Source organism: Pelodiscus sinensis, chromosome 1 (genome assembly GCF_049634645.1).
Source record: "Pelodiscus sinensis isolate JC-2024 chromosome 1, ASM4963464v1, whole genome shotgun sequence".
NCBI lineage: Eukaryota > Metazoa > Chordata > Testudines > Trionychidae > Pelodiscus > Pelodiscus sinensis.
In genome coordinates this window covers 315,607,561-315,624,917 of record NC_134711.1, presented here as the reverse complement: position 1 = coordinate 315,624,917, position 17,357 = coordinate 315,607,561, and the positions used below count along the sequence as shown (strand labels likewise).

Genomic DNA, 17,357 nt, shown 5'->3' with positions numbered 1-17,357 from the left:
GCATTTTTTAAACACACACCACAATTAATCTGAATTGTGGCTTCTGCCCTCTTCAATAACACTAAGCAAGGAAAGATACGTTTACGAACAATATCACCACCCAATTGGGGAAATGATTATGCATATCTTTTTCCTCTAGCTTTGCAAATGAGGCCTAGCTAGAGCTGAACTCTCTTTGAATCACTAAAAATCAGCATAAGAAACTTCATCTAAATCCATCACTGCTGCAATTTAATACTACACAGAACTTTGGTAGAGCATAATTAGCAAATGTATTGCAATAATTTATTTGGGGTTTAAAAAGGCTGAACAATCAGGACCTTACAGCAAAATGGGAAAATGGGAAGCTATGAGCCAGACACATTCTTCTGGCTCATATTAATTCAGTTATTTTACCTTTGGTGCACATTCATCTACCCATACAATGTGAATGCTCCATAGAGAAGGCTGCTGAATATTGAACCTTTGGTTCAATTTGAAATATGAAGACTGATGCAGAGCTGCAATAATACTTCCATTTGCATTATTATGATTAACTTCCCTCTGAATAGGAAGCATCCAGAAATATTAATTACAGAAACAGTGAGATTCAAATTGCCATAAATCATTATGTAGCACATGATAAGCTCCCCAAAACCTTATCGAAAACTAATTTTGCATGACTTTTGAAGTTGCTCCCCTATGAATTTTTACCTCATCTTCATGAGGCTTTCTAACTAGTGTCTGTTGACAAGACAGTAATAATACTTTTAACCTGATTAACACATTCTATGCAGTGAAGAAAGCTTTTATAAGGATGGATGAATATAATAGAGTGATCCTGCACTCAAGACTTATTTTCCAACAGGCATCCAGTTATGTCCTATTGTAGATCAGGAAGAATAGTCTGTGGTTAATGATATACATAGGGACTCAGGCAATCTGGTTGCAATTCAATGCTCTGTCATTATCATGACTCCATGACTCTGGGTAAGTCACTTAGCATCTCTGTGGCCTTTCATCACAAAGGTGGTTTCCATCAGGGCAGTAGTGAAGTTCACTGCAAAAGGGTATTTGAAGAGTGAACATCTGCCCTATGGAGTCTTAAATGCTCTAGCTGTTCTGTTGCCATATTTGCAATCTACAAACAGTACCAAATTAATTGGAAATTTAAAAAAGATGGGGAGACTTGATTTTAATGTTTCTCCACTAAAGGGACAGGCCCTACCACCTTTACATGGACACAGAGTAGTACAGGTTGATCCTCTCTAGCCTGGCAACCTTGGGACCTGACTGGTGCCGAACCAGAAAATTTGCCGTACCATGGGTGGTCAATTTTGTCTAGCAGCATAACCGACACTTCCACTGCTTACTGGGCACTTAGAAGACATTTAGGGGTAAATTAGAGCTAAATAACACCACAGAACCCAGAGCCAGGACTGGTGGCTATAAACACCAACTTGACAGAATCGTGCAAAACTTGGCCACACCCATGCTAAGTGGACATCCAGCTAACTAAAATCATGCCAGACCTCGGATATTGCCAGACCACAGATGCTGCCAGACCAGAGAGTGCCGGGCTAGAGAGGTTCAGCCTGTACCTTACTGAATGAGGATGAGGTAGCCCTAAATAGTCCTTGCTGTTCCTCTACTACAAAACACCGAATGCATTGCACATATACACTGGTTGTGTCAGGGATCAGGGCTAGCAGAAGAACCAATCTCTGAACCACCTCAGCAGCAGACTGGGGCTATGTCTACACTACGGGTTTTTGCAGCAGAAAATATGCTAATGTGGGACTCATTAGCATAAGTCGCGATCCTATTTGCATATTTTTGAGGCATAAGGATCTTGTGCAAAAAGGTTTTTTTGCGCAAAAAGTAAACGTCCACACTGCTTGTTTTTGCGCAAAAACCCCTAGCAAAAAAAATGGATCAGCAGAAAATATGCAAATGAAATCATGACTTATGCTAATGAGTCCCTCATTAGCATATTTTTTGTCGCAAAAACTTGTAGTGTAGATGTAGTCTGAGCCTATAGCAGGCTACCTCGCTGATCAGCAGAGACTGGCTCTTAAGACCAAGAACTGCAGCTCTTTGGCAGTTTCTCACAGCAGTTAACCATGGCTGAGAGGGCTCCTGCTTGGCCCCAGCCTTGCCTCACCCAGGTAGTGTGGTTCTAATTCTTGACTCTGGCAACTGATGCTTGCTCCAACTACTAGGCATAACCCCCATGTCCCAGTCTCTGAAAGGCCGTGTGAAAGGACTAAAAATCAAGCAATCCCCATTTTCACTAATCATTGCCATTTGTTCACACATATTCTTACCAAGGCTGATAATTGTCATTGATTAATCAAAACAAACACCCTTGACATTTGGTGCACTGGCTTTCATTTATAACAGATGTATTACGCCATGCTTTATTTTGACTTACTGCACTGTACCCTCCAGAGCTGGGTTTTTCAAACTTTGGGTTGTGGCTTGTCAGGGAAAGCCAGTAGCTGGCTGTAACACTCTTTGTTTACCTGTACATCTGCAGGTATGGATGATCGCAGCCACTGCAAGAAATTCCTGCAGCTTCCATTGGCCAGGAATGGTGATCTGCAGTCAATAGGAGCTGTGATTACCTACATCTTCACAGGTATGGCAAACAAAGCATCTCACGTGTCTTCAAGATGTCTCCACCATAAGTGCTGAAACTAGGTGTGCAGGGGGTACTGCAGCCCTCTGGCATGAAGTGATTTGTATTACAGGCAGTCCCCGACTTACGCGGATCCGACTTATGTCGGATCCGCACTTACGAACGGGGCTTTCGCCCCGGAGGTCGAGGTAGCGGATTGCTACCTGCGAGCTCCAGGGTGAGAAAGCCCCGTTCATAAGCTGCTCCGGTGCCCCTGGTCTGCTGGAGACCGTCTCCAGCAGACCAGGGGCACCGGGCGGGTTCCCGCGCTTCTGAGGCTTTGCCAGAGCAAAGCCTCAGGAGCGCGGGAACCGCCGCTGCTGCCGCTTGAGACCAGGTGCCTGTGGTCTGCTGGGGACCATCCCCAGCAGACCACAGGCACCGGGACTGAAGCCGCAGCCGCGGGGGGGGGGGGGGGGGGGTCCCGTGCCTCTGAGACTTTGCCAGAGCAAAGCCTCAGAGGCGCGGCACCCCGCTGCCGCTGCTGCTCTGCTCCCCGTGTCCCTGGTCTGCTGGGGGGGGGGGCGCGGATAGTGTGCCCCCCCCCATCAGACCAGGCTTTTGTTTTGGACCCTGGAGCAGAGCAGCTGGGGCGCTGCGGATTGGTCCTGCAGCACCCACTCCTCGGCGCTACTGGACCAACCCTGCAGCACCCCAGCTGCTCTGCCCCAGGCGTCCTGATTCAGCCGCTGCTGGTCAGTTTCAGCAGTGGCTGAATCAGTACGCCTGGGGCAGAGCAGCTGGGGTGCTGCTGGGTTGGTCCAGTAGCGCCGAGGAGCGGTGCTACTGGAGCAACCCAGCAGCACCCCAGCTGCTCTGCCCCAGGCGTCCCCAAGTCAGCCGCTGCTGAAACTGACCAGCGCTGACTACAGGAAGCCCGAGGCAGAGTTGCTCTGCCCCAGGCTTCCTGGAATCAGCGCTGATCAGTTTCAGCAGCAGCTGACTTGGGGAAGCTTGGGGTTCTTAAGTTGAATCTGTATGTAAGTCAGAACTGGCGGTCAGTTTCAGCAGCGGCTGAATCTGGACTCCAGTTCCGACTTACATACAGATTCAACTTAAGAACAAACCTACAGTCCCTATCTTGTACGTAACCCGGGGACTGCCTGTATATACAAGGTTTAAAGTTTGATTCACTGACACTCAGCATCACCATTAGAAAAATTGTTCCTGCACCTCTGGTCTCCACAAGCAAAGGCAGAAACACACTGTTTGGGGGGGGGGGGAGTGAGGGGGCTACACTCCAACTGCTGCTGCCTGCACCACATGTGTCTTGTGCATAACCAGAGGGTTTCAGGTCAAACATTTCAGATACAGGAACCTAGAGTAGAACTTAAGAGACCTAGTTTTCAAATGTACTGCACACCCAACCAAACTCCTGGCTTTATTAACAGCTTCTGGTCCTCATCACATCTGAGAATCAGGCAACTTTTACACAGGGACTAAATGTGGATTTAAAAGAGTCGCTTTAGGCCGCCAAGAATGAATATTTGGTCCTCAATTCTTAGGACCATTGAGCCAGCACCATGATTTCTTCTGTTCAGCAAAGGATTTCAGCACATGCTTTACTCCATCTCTCCCCAGAAAAATCATTGGGAAACTATTTACCTTTAAGCATGTGCTAAAGTCCTATTGAAGTCAATGACACAAAAGCATATGCCTTACATCTTCTTCTATTTCTCCCGCTACTAGATTTTAGAAATGTGCTTCTGTCTGTCGATTTGTTCAAGAGCTCCTCTAAATGGAAAGAGCTAGGACCACCAAATTTGGTATGCAAGTTAGGGTTTGGTTGGGCCAGGACAATGTGCCTGGAATTCGATTGTTTCTCATAAATTGAAAGGGAAGAGTCTGGCAGGAGGGATAGTTACATTGCACAATGACCACAGGGGGCAGCAAGAAGTAAGAGATGGGCCCGGGGGGCAGGGGTGGAGAAAGAGATATCTATCTACTATATATTTCAGAGAATGTGTCTGTTTGTCCCTCAACTGGGGGACATGAACCTCTCCCTTGACTGTGCCCACTGCAGCTGTAGCAGCCATGGATAAGCTCCTATCACCTGGCCCGAAACTGCTGCAGTGGGAAGGGGTTGAGATTGTTGTCTCGCCTGAGGGCAGCCTGCTTCCTCAACCCCTCATCCCCGACCCCACCCCAGAACAATGATTTAAATGAAGAAAAACAAATATTCTTTGAGTTAGGGGCCCGAGCAACACCAGGGAAATCTTCTAGGTCAATATATATTTAAAGTGCTTTACTGAACTGATATGGAGTGATAAATTGGGGGAGAGGGGAGTCATTCACATAACTGCATTTTTTTTATAATTATAAATGATTGCTGTCATTTTACATAATTTCTGTGGTTCACTTTTCTCTCACTTTTTATTAGCACCTTCTGCTGCACATGATTCTCACAGATTAGCTGTGTAATGTGGTCGCTCAACTTAGCACTACAGGGAGTAGTGACAACATGTAAAGAGCCAGGCTGTGAAGCAGGGGTGGGGAACCTTTTTCGGGTCAAAGGCCGCTGACCCACAGAAAAATCAGTTGGGGGCTGCATGCCATGGAGAAGCAAAACAAACCAAACAAACCCTCACTGACCCAGCCCCCAACTGAGAAGGAGAAAGACACTCCCTACATTCCTCTTGCACACCAGAGCCAAGCAGATTTTGTGTGCTCCAGCCCTGTGGTGGGGCAGTGAGGGAGCTGGAGCACCAGTGCAGGCACCTCAATTCTGAAGGGGTGGTGAGTCCTGAACCTTGGGGGCCAGTTCTAGGCAAGCCAGGGGCCACATCTGGTCCCCGGGCCTAAGATTCTTAACCCTTGCTCTAAAGTATTGCCCAGATGTAGAGTTTGTCCCAGTAAAACACTCATTATATTATACCCCATGGAGAAAGGGAAAGACATGGCTGATAAATTCAGAGATCCCAGTTATGCTCCAAGAAGGAGCAAATAAGATTCTCTCAAGGTACAGTAAAGTCATAGAATCTCTTTCCTTAAGTCAGCATATTCCTTTGCAATGAATGGGGTCTGCTCAGTCACAGCACACTTCAGCTACACACATTCTGACTTTTAAATCCACACTGTAGATAGAGAAATACTTACTGGCTTTAAGCGAACCTTTTTCTGCCACAAACAGACACTTGCTCGGCCATCAGCAAAACACACTTGTTATAATTATCATTATTATCATCTGTGCAATCAATGCTTCTTGTAATAGCTAGAGAGGATAGGATAGCACCTTGATAACTGACAAGAGGTCTTTTACCACCCAGCTGTAACAGGCTAACAGGGATTGCCTAAAAAAACCCATCACCTGTTAGATGCTGATTGCACTGGGAAAGGGGTTGTGTAAAGTGGGGCTTTGTGGATTTGCTCCCTGACCTGAGAAATCTGTGTTCCAGCTGGAGAGAAGGGAGATGACGGCTGGTCATGAAAGAGAGAAGATCTAGTCAGCAAGCTGAGCAGTCCTTAGGGAGGAACCCAAGAAGCAGTCAACCCTGGAGAACTTGTATTTTTGGTATCTCATCTTAGTTGTATCCTTGGTTTGTTTTTATAACATGAGACGGGGAGGGATTGAGTTTGAACTTTAAATAGTGTGTTTGCAGAGCAGGTTGGGGGAAAACGCCTGCTTATATGAATATAAGTGGGAACCATTAAGAATTAAGTCATTTTTCTCACCACAGAATAACCTTATATGAAAAACTGAACTTCTGGAAACCAGAAGCAGAGAATTCTGCTCCGTCCCAAAGAGGTACCAGCTGTGGTAACATGCTTCTGCTCAGCAGGTATTGCATCACAGTTGTTGCCCTTCAGAGCATTGTTTCCTTCCTGCCCCACACGTTCCAAGGGGTATTTACACCATCCTCCCCACATACTACAATTAGCTGCAAGACAAACAGGTACATTATGTAAAAATGTAGATCCATATTTATACATAATAGGTCAGATTCTCATTTCTATAAGGTCCTTTTGATAAGCTAAGTTGTATTTGCATGAACAGCCAGAGCAGTATAAAGGAGCTTCATTCAAGCCCCGTATTCTGAAACATAGCTATTTTCCCCCATTACCCGGGTTCCTACTGTCACCATGACTATCCTCACGCTCAGCAGTGTTCTGTTAATGGCTCCATTCAGAACTGGCTAGTAAGTGATGCTGTGTTACCAGCCGATAGAATTCAATGGTAATTTCTATAGCATGCCCAGTCCCTGCCAACTAAACTAAGAGAGACTGGAACTAAGTTGCCACTGGCTTTTACGTGGACACTAGTGCAATCAAATTAATGGAGTTGCTATAGCTGGGTCTAGATCTTGAAATCAAGTTCCCTAAGTGATTAAACAACAAATGTATCCTTTTCAATGATTTCTCTCTTTAATTGGAATTGATTATATTTTTGCATACTTTAAAATTAACATAACCATCTGATCAGGGCTTGCTAAGCAGTTTAGAAAGCCTGCTTTGCGGCACATCAAACCTTTCTTTAGGGCTTACTGCAAAATTTGCTTTGAAGATGTCATAATCCATATCACCAAGTTCAAGCATTCAAATATGTCTTTTATGCAATGAGTGTCTACAAAATAAGTATTTTCTTGGCCTATTTTGAAAAAAAAGTTTTTTTTTTTTTTTCACTCCTGGATCAATAACCAGCTACTGCTTTATGTGTGGGGAAAAAAAACCCCATTTTACTGCAGGGTTCATCTACTCACCGAAAAACCATTTTCTTCTGTCTCATTAATACTTTACATAAAAAATATGCTGTTAAGAAAATATAACTGTCTGTGGTGCCTAGAAATCCTCCCTGATATGGAGGGAACACATACTCTACTGTGGAACAGATGTTGTTATAATTGTTATTTTGATTTTTTTTTTCTGTAATGTTTCAGCTCTTTTACACATGCTCCTCCAACAATCAAGCGCGAGAGTGGTTTTTTTTTTTTTTAAGCTAAAGGCATTTTCTTTAGCTAAGGGCTTTAAAGGGAGGCAATAATAATTTGCATTTATCCAGTGCTGATATTTAATTCAAAGGTCTTAAAATGCTTTTCAAAAGAGGGTAACTAGATTTTTGCTGTCAGGGGAACTGAAGCGCACACAGTTTACAGAGAACAGCAAGAGGGGACAGAGTCAGGAACAGAGCCTAGGATGGAAATCCTGACCCCTGTGAAGTGAATGGGAGTTTTGCCGTTTACTTCACTGAGGATAGGATTTCATGCTAGGTTTCTTGACTCCAAGCTAAATGCTCTAACCACTGTGTTTCCCTTCACATTGTACGGAATAAACAGTTCAGAATCACAGATCAAGCATGCATACTTTTATTTCACTGCTGTCACAATTAAGTGTGAATCCACTTTGGAGACACTGGAGTGGGTACATTCAACAGATGTGTTGTGACATCTGGGAGGGGACACGTTCTAGCCCAGTGCCTAGGCTAGTGAATGAGATGCATGAGTTGTCCTCCATCTCAGTGGGTTGTAAGATTGTCGTACCCAAGACGGTCTCCCGGGATAGACTGCATTCCTAGAATTTATGAGTTGTGTCAACAGAGCCATAGCAGCACAGGGATTGGATGCAGGAGGAGTCAGTGTTGTGATCAGTCAGCACGCATCTCACTTCACATGCCCTTGCTTTAAGGGTGTATCATTTTAATAATACTGGTAGGAAAAAAAAAACTATGCAGAGGGAAAGCAGTGGAATATGGCAACCCTGCATGTGGGTAACAATAAACAAAATGTCTTGTGGGCCACACACAAAACCCCAGTGGGCCACATGTTCCTGAGTTGACAGGGGCACAGTCTCCTTTTTCAGCGTGTCTAAAAAAACTTTTTTTCTTAAACATGGATGACACTTTGGACCAGATTTTTAGTCAATGGAATTATTCTGTTGGCCTTTCATGCTTATCATAGCATGCACTGTACAAAAGAACTCAGGCATCTCTCAAAATTCACAGCCATATGTACAAAGTAGCAATCAGCACATTTTCCTCGGCACCTTCAGCTTCATGGAATGATCCTTGTTACTAAATCCCACTGGGTAAGGACTTAGCTCAGTTCCTGGCTCTGCCACAGAATTTCTGGATGTGTCACTGAATCTCTCTCTGCCTTAATTTCACACTTGTAAAATGGGTTAATCACAGTGCCTCACAGTGGTGTCGAATGGATCAGTTTGTCAGTGCATGTGAGGTGCTCTGATACTCTGGTAATGAGAGTACAAGACTCTAAGTAGAAAGTCAGCTCTTACACCAGAATCCTCTTTCTGCTACAGCTATCGTTTTACACTGAATTTTTTAAACAGCATAACCAGCCTAATGACTTTCCCTCAACAAAAAAGCATTAATAATGTATAGAGAAATAACATTTCAATTTTAATTAAAAAGTAGGAAATCTCTGGTTAATGTAGCCCCTCCCCTCCGGTCTAATCACACACAATATGCTGTACAAATAACATCATGGTTTGACTTTGAGCTATTTTCCCTCATTTCATTATTTAATGTGTCTCAAGAAGAGCTCAAAGCTAATGCTCTAATCTTGAGTAAATTGATAGGATCTTTTTCTGTGCAATACAAATGGAATACAAGTAGAGAGTTACTCCCCCCTCCACGCACATACTACCTGCTTCTCCCAACTGCTATTTCCCTCCTGATAATCCTACCTACCGTAGATCTGCATTTCTCTTGTTGTACAGAGGTCTCCATCACTGTGCACATGCAAGCAGCCCTTCTTCGGACCTGTTTTTTGCATAGCCAATCCATCCAAAGGACCAATTAACTCCCTGCTGTGAGTTTAGACGTGCCAGCAACTGTGCAGCTGCTCTGTGTTGCTGGCACTAAATTTCTCTCAGTAGTGGATCAACGTGTTTAAACACTTTGATCTTCTTTATCTCCGCAGAAGGATTTGAAAGCCTACAGGCTGAACAAGCTTTCATTGGGTGCAACTCCCTCTCATCCAGCATCTCAGCTCTGACCTGGAATTTTTGATGCTTTTATACTGAAGAGGCATCATCTTTTGCAATGGCTTTTCACATCCTCTCAAATACATAAACAAACAAACAAATAAATGTCGGGCTTACGTAATGGCACTTCAAACGGCAGATAAGAGGCACAAAAGGGACTCATTTTTACATACGGTAATGCAGAACCGTCTTAATCTCCATCACATACTTTCCCATTTGCTTTTTTAATCTCTCTCAGCCCAGTGAGTACACCGACACAATGGAGAACTTGTTCTTCAGAATACGTTATCCTCAACATGCTATAAATACTTGACTAACATTGCAAATGGAGTGGAGTACACAAACTAAAGCAAGGAGAAGGCCCAGTTCATATGTATGGGTATGTTTACACTAGCCACCCTAGTTCGAACTAGGGTGGCTAATGTAGTTATTCAAACTTGCAAATGAAGCCTGGCATTAAAATATCCCGGGCTTTATTTGCATGTTCCTGGGCGCCGCCATTTTTAAATACCTGGTAGTTCGAACTCCCTGCCCGTGGCTACCCCCGGCACGGGCTAGGTAGTTCGAACTAAAGCCCTTAATTCGGACTACCGTTACTCCTCCTGCAATGACTTAAAAACACCTTCTCTGTGGGGGCAGGGAAGGTAGCAACACAGCAGGAAATGGCGCGAGCAGGGACTGAAGCAGTCTCCACTCCTGCCGGTTCTGCTGGGATTCTGCTTTTGAAATATACAGGAGTCCCATTGGGGCTTTTGAACATTTCAAAGGCTCAGACACTGCAAGGAGAGCAGGGCCCGCAGGGGAGGCTGGTCTCACGCTCCCTGCGGTGGTTCCTTTTGAAATGAGCATGCAACCAGCCTCCCCCACTACATACAGTTCAAAGGTGGAGGCACCCTTATTGACTAATTGAAAAGTCAATGGAAATCCCATTGACTATTCAATTAGTTAATCTAATTTTAACATCCCTACCATGGCATTTGGCCCTCTTTAAACACTGTCATCTTACTTCAACCAAGTCATAGCTTCTCACTTCACTATCCAAAACAAGGTGTGGGGCATGGAGCATTTGATACAGCTCTAGAGTGATTTGCAGTCTGGTTCACCTCATCACAGAAATTATCAGAAAAATTCTAAGTGGAATCTTTTGGCCTCATTCTGATCTCATTTACACTGGGGTAAATCAGGGTTAACAACACTGAAATTAATGGAGTTACACCAATGCTACAACCAGTAAGAGAAATGCAACCAGGCCCAATTAGCTTGTAAAGGTTTGATGCTGTCAAACTAGAGACTTAGTCCCCTCACAGAAATGCAGATTATATATAGCAGCGAGGGAGTTTTCTTTTAGCTTGATTATCACCCTAAAGTCTACTGTAGCTTATACCCCCAGAGGCAGTGTAAACAGTATAATTAGGAACTATTTTTAATATGCATTTAATTTCAAGGCATGCTCTTGACATGGCAGGTCATCAGAGTACGGTAGGAATCACTATTTAAGATTATTTAGTTGAAATCTAGTTGAGGACTGTTTCCATCACAGATTGGTCAGTTTTATTACACATGTGGATGGGACAGGGTCTGCTCCATTTCCCAAAGATCCGCTGACTGCATAAATCAGTGAACAAATAACTTAATCCACAGACACTAGGACAGGTCACTTGAGGAACTGAAAATGAAACTGGTTTATCTAGAGAATGAATGAAAAAGAAGCAAATAATTTTAATTATGTGCCAATGGATCAGATACCAGTGGCATGACTAGCAAACAACTCTGATAGGGTATGTCTACACTACAGTGCTATTTCAAATTTACTTAATTCAAAATAGTTAATTCGAATTAAGCTAATTTGAAATAACGCATCTATACACAAAAACTATTTAGAAATAGCATTTTGCTATTTTGAAAAAGCACATCCACATTGAGTGGACCCTGAACTGAAGTTAATACTGGCCGGAACCAGTGCCGACAGGGCATCAGGTTAGGACTTAGTATGTGGGGCTGCTGCCTGAGGCTAACTGAGCTCCATGCTGAAAGGGACCATACCCCCATGCTGGACAGACAGTTCTCAGGGTTCCCAGCTTGCTTGTCTATCTTGATGAGGAACAGCAAAGCAGTCCTGTCTTGGAGTGTCCTGAGTGCCTGCACTCGGGACACCAGAGTACTCGGCCACATGGAACCAGAGCTGCCCCTGGGCATGCCGGTGCGTCTCGTGGGGTTGTTGCCATCAGCCCGGCTGCACTTGCTGCAGGCTGCCATCCGGGGGATCCGTCGGGGGGCTGTCAGGATCCTGGAGGCCCTGAGGGAGAGTGTCTACCCCAAGGAGCCCTCAGAGTCTCCCCGGTCCTCCCCACCGGGGGCTTGTGCCCCATTCCTCCCTAACTTCCTTCCACTTACCCCTCCCTAGCCCCCCTTCCTGATGTCAAATAAAAGACACATATGTTCAAAAATAGAAACTGGGTTTATTGAACAAAACTGGGGGGGATGAACCTCTGGGAAAACTGAGAAAAGGAGGTGGGAGAGGGGAAGAGAGAGCATGGAAGAGCGGAGGGGGAAACCTAGAAGGAGGGAGCTGGAAGGGGTAAGCAAGGGGAAGAAGGGGGAGGGGAAGCTCAGGCTTGGGGGTCTCGCCAGACCAACTTGACTTTCATGCTAACCTGCTCCTGGGTTCACATGTGGCCTTTGGTGGCCAGGCTGGCAGCTATCCTGCCATAGACGGCCGCATTCCTCCATCTAGTGCAGAGATCATGGACATTGGGGGCATCCCCCCCCAAAACCTGAATAAGGTCCATGATCTGCACTCTGGACCAGGAAGGCTCCCACGGCGTGGTTTGAATTTACATAGGGCTCAACACGTGACCCATGGGTGGGAGCCAAAATAAAAAAGGAATCAATATAATGGTCTTCTGTTGATATGTGTTTTAGTAGTTAGATTCCTGGACTGTCATTGCTCATTAAAAGTGCTGTCATATGGGTGGAAATTGGGTAAATATTGCATGTTATTAATATCAGCAGAACTGACTTAAATGGGGCCTGTGTGTTGTGTAGTCTTGCCTTGATCTTTGTATTCATGCCTGTCAGTGTGAAAGAAGCTATTTGCATATATTTGCATATATATTTGCATGTATATGCAACCACACTTAAGTTGTGACCCTCAGCAAGTGCTGTGAGTATCATTGTGGCCCCCAGGGCTTCCAAAGTTGAGTAGCCCTGCCATACAGACTCATCTATCCAGTCATCCTCCAAATCACTTGCAATTCCTCCCAGCTTGGTATCATCTGACGACTTTATAAGTGTACTCTCTATGCCATTATCTAAATCATTGATGGACCAAAACTTCCCCCCTGTGGAACTCCACTTGTTATGTCCTCCCAGCATTACTGTGAACTACTTTCTTGGAATGGTTATCCAATCAGTTATTCAACCCCCTCTCCCCAAAGAAGCCCCACCTAGGTAGTATTTCCCTAGTTTATTAATGAGAAGTTCATGAGAGACTGCTTTACTAAAGTTTATGTGTAATCACATCTATCACTTCCCCCTCACTCCATAAAGTATGTTATTTTATCAAAAAAAGTTATCAGGTTGGTTTGACATGATTTCATCTTTACAAATTCATGGTGACTGTTACTTATCACGTTAGTATCTTCTAGATCTTTGAAAATGGAGTAGTGCCAGCAAGCAGATACATGTCTAGTTAGAAATAATCTATTTGGAAAAAAAAATACTGCCACCCTTTTTCATAAATGAATTCAGTAGTCAGATAGTAACTGTATTTCTTTTTCTCTGTAAGCTATGGTTTGCATACTCCATGGGCTAATTTCAGCACCAAAATCAAGGAATTTACATCAGCATAAAAGCAGAGTAACACCACTGGTGAAACAGACTTATATCAAGCCTATTATATCAACAATCTGATTCAGTTGTATTTTGCATGCAATTACTCTTGATTTACACCAGTGTAAATCAGAACAGACTCTAGCCCCTGCTATTTAGTGCCAACATTCATTAACAAGATCAGCAATACTATGCTGTCTATAACCAATCCTAGAGTACCTCTCTTATGGGTAGCAACAGATAGCCTGAGGCATCTCAGACTTTAGTATGAATAGCCATTTCCTTGTTTGTAGAGTGTACTTGTGATCTACTAACTCCAAGCTGCTGGAAATTCTATTTAGGAAACCGTATGGCCTCCAAATTAGTTTAAAAACAGTAAACATCTTCTCTAAGTAGCAATGTAGCCCAAGAGATGCCCAGGACCAGATTCTACTATCTCATCAATTTGCCACCACTTACATCAATGAACTTACTCCTTACTTACACCAATGTGACAGACAAATCAGGTCAAATCTCTAATTCATCACAGAATCACTTGGAAAAAGGAGAAAACTGCAATTACTTTTTATATCAAGAACATCAGTTCGACAGCCCTTTGCACAAACTGCAATTTAGAAAAGATGCGGATAAATCGGAGAAAGTTCAAAAAAGAGCAACAAAAAGGCTTATGAAGAAAGCTGAAAAATACTGGACAAGTTCAATTTTGAGGAAAGATGACTACAAGAACCACACATTTTGCACAGCGCGAGTTGTGTACCTTAAGTCAACCTTCCAGGTCCAGTGTAGATGTGGCCTAAGGTACTACTGTACTATGATTATGTAGTCTGGCCTCTGCACAGGATAGGCCATAGAATTCTATGCAGTAAAACTCCTGTACGGAGTCCATCATGTCAGTAATAGTTTAGGAGTTTTATGTGAAGTTAATGGTTTTGATAGGAAAAAAAAATCCAGCATCTTCAAAATAGTTTTCTTTAATTTTTAAAAATGCTTGGTTTGAGCCTTTTTAATTGTATGGCAGTTCAAACAGAGCTCCATGCAAGTCGAGTAAAAAACTGATCATCCAGGTAAATAAGAAATGCATCATTCACCGTTCTCTAACAATAAAAAAATGGATGAAATAAGAATCTGAATAAATGTAAATTAAGCTGCATAATTGCTTAAATAAATGTGTATAGATACAGACTACCTTTATGGTTAGCAAAAAAAAGCATTACATTTAGTCTAAGAGCTACACTGAGTTGCAAATCAAACATGTTCAAATGGTTACCGATGAGTGAAAATCAACCTTTTTTTAGGAAAATAACTATGAAGTACAAATGCAAAACATGATTAAAACCAATGATTTGAATCAAGGTTTGCTGCTGGCTGATTTAAATCATGATTAAATTGGTGATTTAAAATCATTTTTATTTAAATCAATCCACCCTGCTCTGATATTAGAAAGTGTCAGCTTTGTTGACAGACTAAGAAGAGAGGACAAGAAGGAAGACAAGTGTGGCCTAGTGGATAAACCCTGGAAATCAGAAGACATGGGCACTATTCTCAGATCTTATACTGGCTGGCTAGGCTGACCCTGGGCAAGTCGCTTCACCTCTCTGTATCTCAATTTGTTTATCTGGAAAATGGAGATAACGAACCTCCTTTTTAAAGTGCTTTGAGATTTATAGATGCTATAGCTGAACTACCCTGGCCTTAACAAACCAACATAGAGGAACAAAGGTCAAGCAATATGGAAAGGAACAAAAGGTCAAGCAAACAATATGAGCAAGCTTTTGTTGTCAATCCCCATGCTATACAGTAGTGGTTCTCAATTGCGGATATGGGTACCAGCGTTCCCTCTAATTGTTTCCATCCATGTGCAGAATAAAGTTTGTTATGTGCACTGAGGCATGTGCAGATGTGCATCACCAGTAGAAACATATACTGCCTGCTGTGGGTGATCTGAATATGCTAATCATCTGAGTGGCATCTGAATCTTTCCTCGGTGGCCGCCCATGCACACAGCTTACAGGAACACTGATGGGTAACCCTGAGTATATGCAGAAGTCTTCCAGGGGGGACATCAATTTGTATAGGTACGGGTGGAATCTCTCTAGTCCAGCACTCTCTGGTCCAGCAACATCTGTGGTCTAGCATGATTTTAGTTAGCCAAATGTCCTTTTATCATGGGGGTGGCCAAATTTCCCTCTGTCCCATAAAGTTTGTTTACAGCCACCAGTCCTGGCTCTCAGTGTTCTGTGCTGTTATTTAGCTCTAATTCACCCTTAAAGGTCTTCTAAGAGCCCAGTAAACAGAGGAAGTGTTGGTAATGCTGCTCCTGTGGTTCGACAAATTCTCTGGTTCCTGCCACTGCCACTCACCCAATGTGCAATGCTTGTATATTTAATTTATGAACTCTGGGGTAGGGACAGTCTCTGACTATGGGCTTATCTATATATAACATTTCCACTGCTTTAACTATAGTGTTATAAAGTGGTACAATCCAGCCACCCCCCACCCCCAGCACAGACACAATTGTATTAGTATAAAGGCAATTCTACCTATACAGCTTATACCTGTGTGGGAAAAGGAATGAGCTATTCTAGTATAAGGCACCTTTACACCAGTATAACTATGTGTCCACACAAGGGCTTGTAGGCGTATAACTGCAACAGTAAAAAGTCACACCCTTAACCGACATAGTTATATCAGCAAAACTTGCAAGTATAGACCAGGCCTCTGTGTTGTACAGTGCTTAATACAATGGGGCCCTAATCTCAGCTAGTCCTCTGAGTGTTATCATAATGCACATAATACATAACAAAAGTAATACAACTTGAATTTTGTACAGTGTAACAGGCAGCAGAAATTACCCAGACCGTCTTTTCCCAGTCCCTGCATTTGACAGTCTCTGTTAACTTTTCCATCTCTCGGCTAACCTTGCAAATGCTGTAGCTAGTAATTCAAGCTTCCCTGGGGGGAGGGGGGGAGTAAATCCTTTGCTCCTTGGTCATGTGCTTAGTTTCCATAGTCATGTTTCCTCTCTGGATCTAGTAATAAAGCAGGATAAGAGACACCAGAAAGCAAATGAGCCTCATAATTAACCACAAGCAACTGAGAAACAGGCCTAAGTTAGCAACAGGGGAAAAAAATTCCCACCACCAACAAAGCCATGTCCAACAGCAAAACACCAGTGCATTGTGGCTTAAACAGGATCACATGAAAAATATGTTCCCACTTCTCTGGTGAAATAGGAGTCCAGATCCCTACCCTGTTGAAACATCCATCCTGTTAAAGGGGCATCGTACTTTAAAACAGTGTTTCTCAACCAGTGGTACGAGTACTCTCAGGGGTACTCAAAAGCAGTCTGGGGGGGAGGGGTACATCAACACAACTGAAATTTGGAGAAAACGGAATCTTTGTTTTAAGTTTTACAGCGCTTTATTATTCTTGTACTTTTTACACCCACAAATTTCATCGCCCACCCGGCTACGATTAAGTTGTTTAAACAAATGTGTTGCAATGGTAGAAAAAAAATTTGTGTGTCTGAAAACTGTAGGTACCAGGGGTATACTTTTTTTTTTTTTAATGAAAAAGGGGTACTTCATAAAGATTGAGCCAACACTGCTTTAAAACATCCACACTCCAGTTACCCCCCTCAGAGACTCTAGATACTTTGCTTATCATGTTCTCAGATGTCCAGGAGCCTTCAGATAAATGGGTTGCCAGCCAGCCAGCTTTGGAAAGCCGCACAGATGCTAACTAAATTTTAGCTAAACAATAGTGTTGCAAGGCTGACTTAAACTCTATCTGTGCAGGAACAGCCCCCCCCCCCATCATGACAATTGATGATAATGACAAAAATTAATCCTAATTTAAATGCCGATCAGACAAAAGTCGAATTAAGATATGTATCTTTAGCTATGGCAATTGTGTAGCTGAAGTCGAAGTA

The 17,357-nt window shown here is 43.3% G+C and overlaps 1 protein-coding gene across 7 annotated transcripts in view; it reads right to left on the bottom strand.

The window, feature by feature from the left end:
- TENM4 (teneurin transmembrane protein 4) overlaps nucleotides 1-17,357 on the bottom strand; it is an 858,468-nt gene that overhangs the window by 587,160 nt on the left and 253,951 nt on the right. The window contains exon 1 of one of the 7 annotated variants that reach the window (XM_075919464.1): nucleotides 5,756-5,780. The exons of the other annotated variants lie outside the window; for them this stretch is intronic. The gene's annotated coding sequence lies outside the window, so the exon portion shown is untranslated. Of the gene's footprint in view, nucleotides 1-5,755; nucleotides 5,781-17,357 lie in introns of those variants that run through there. 7 annotated transcript variants of the gene reach the window in all.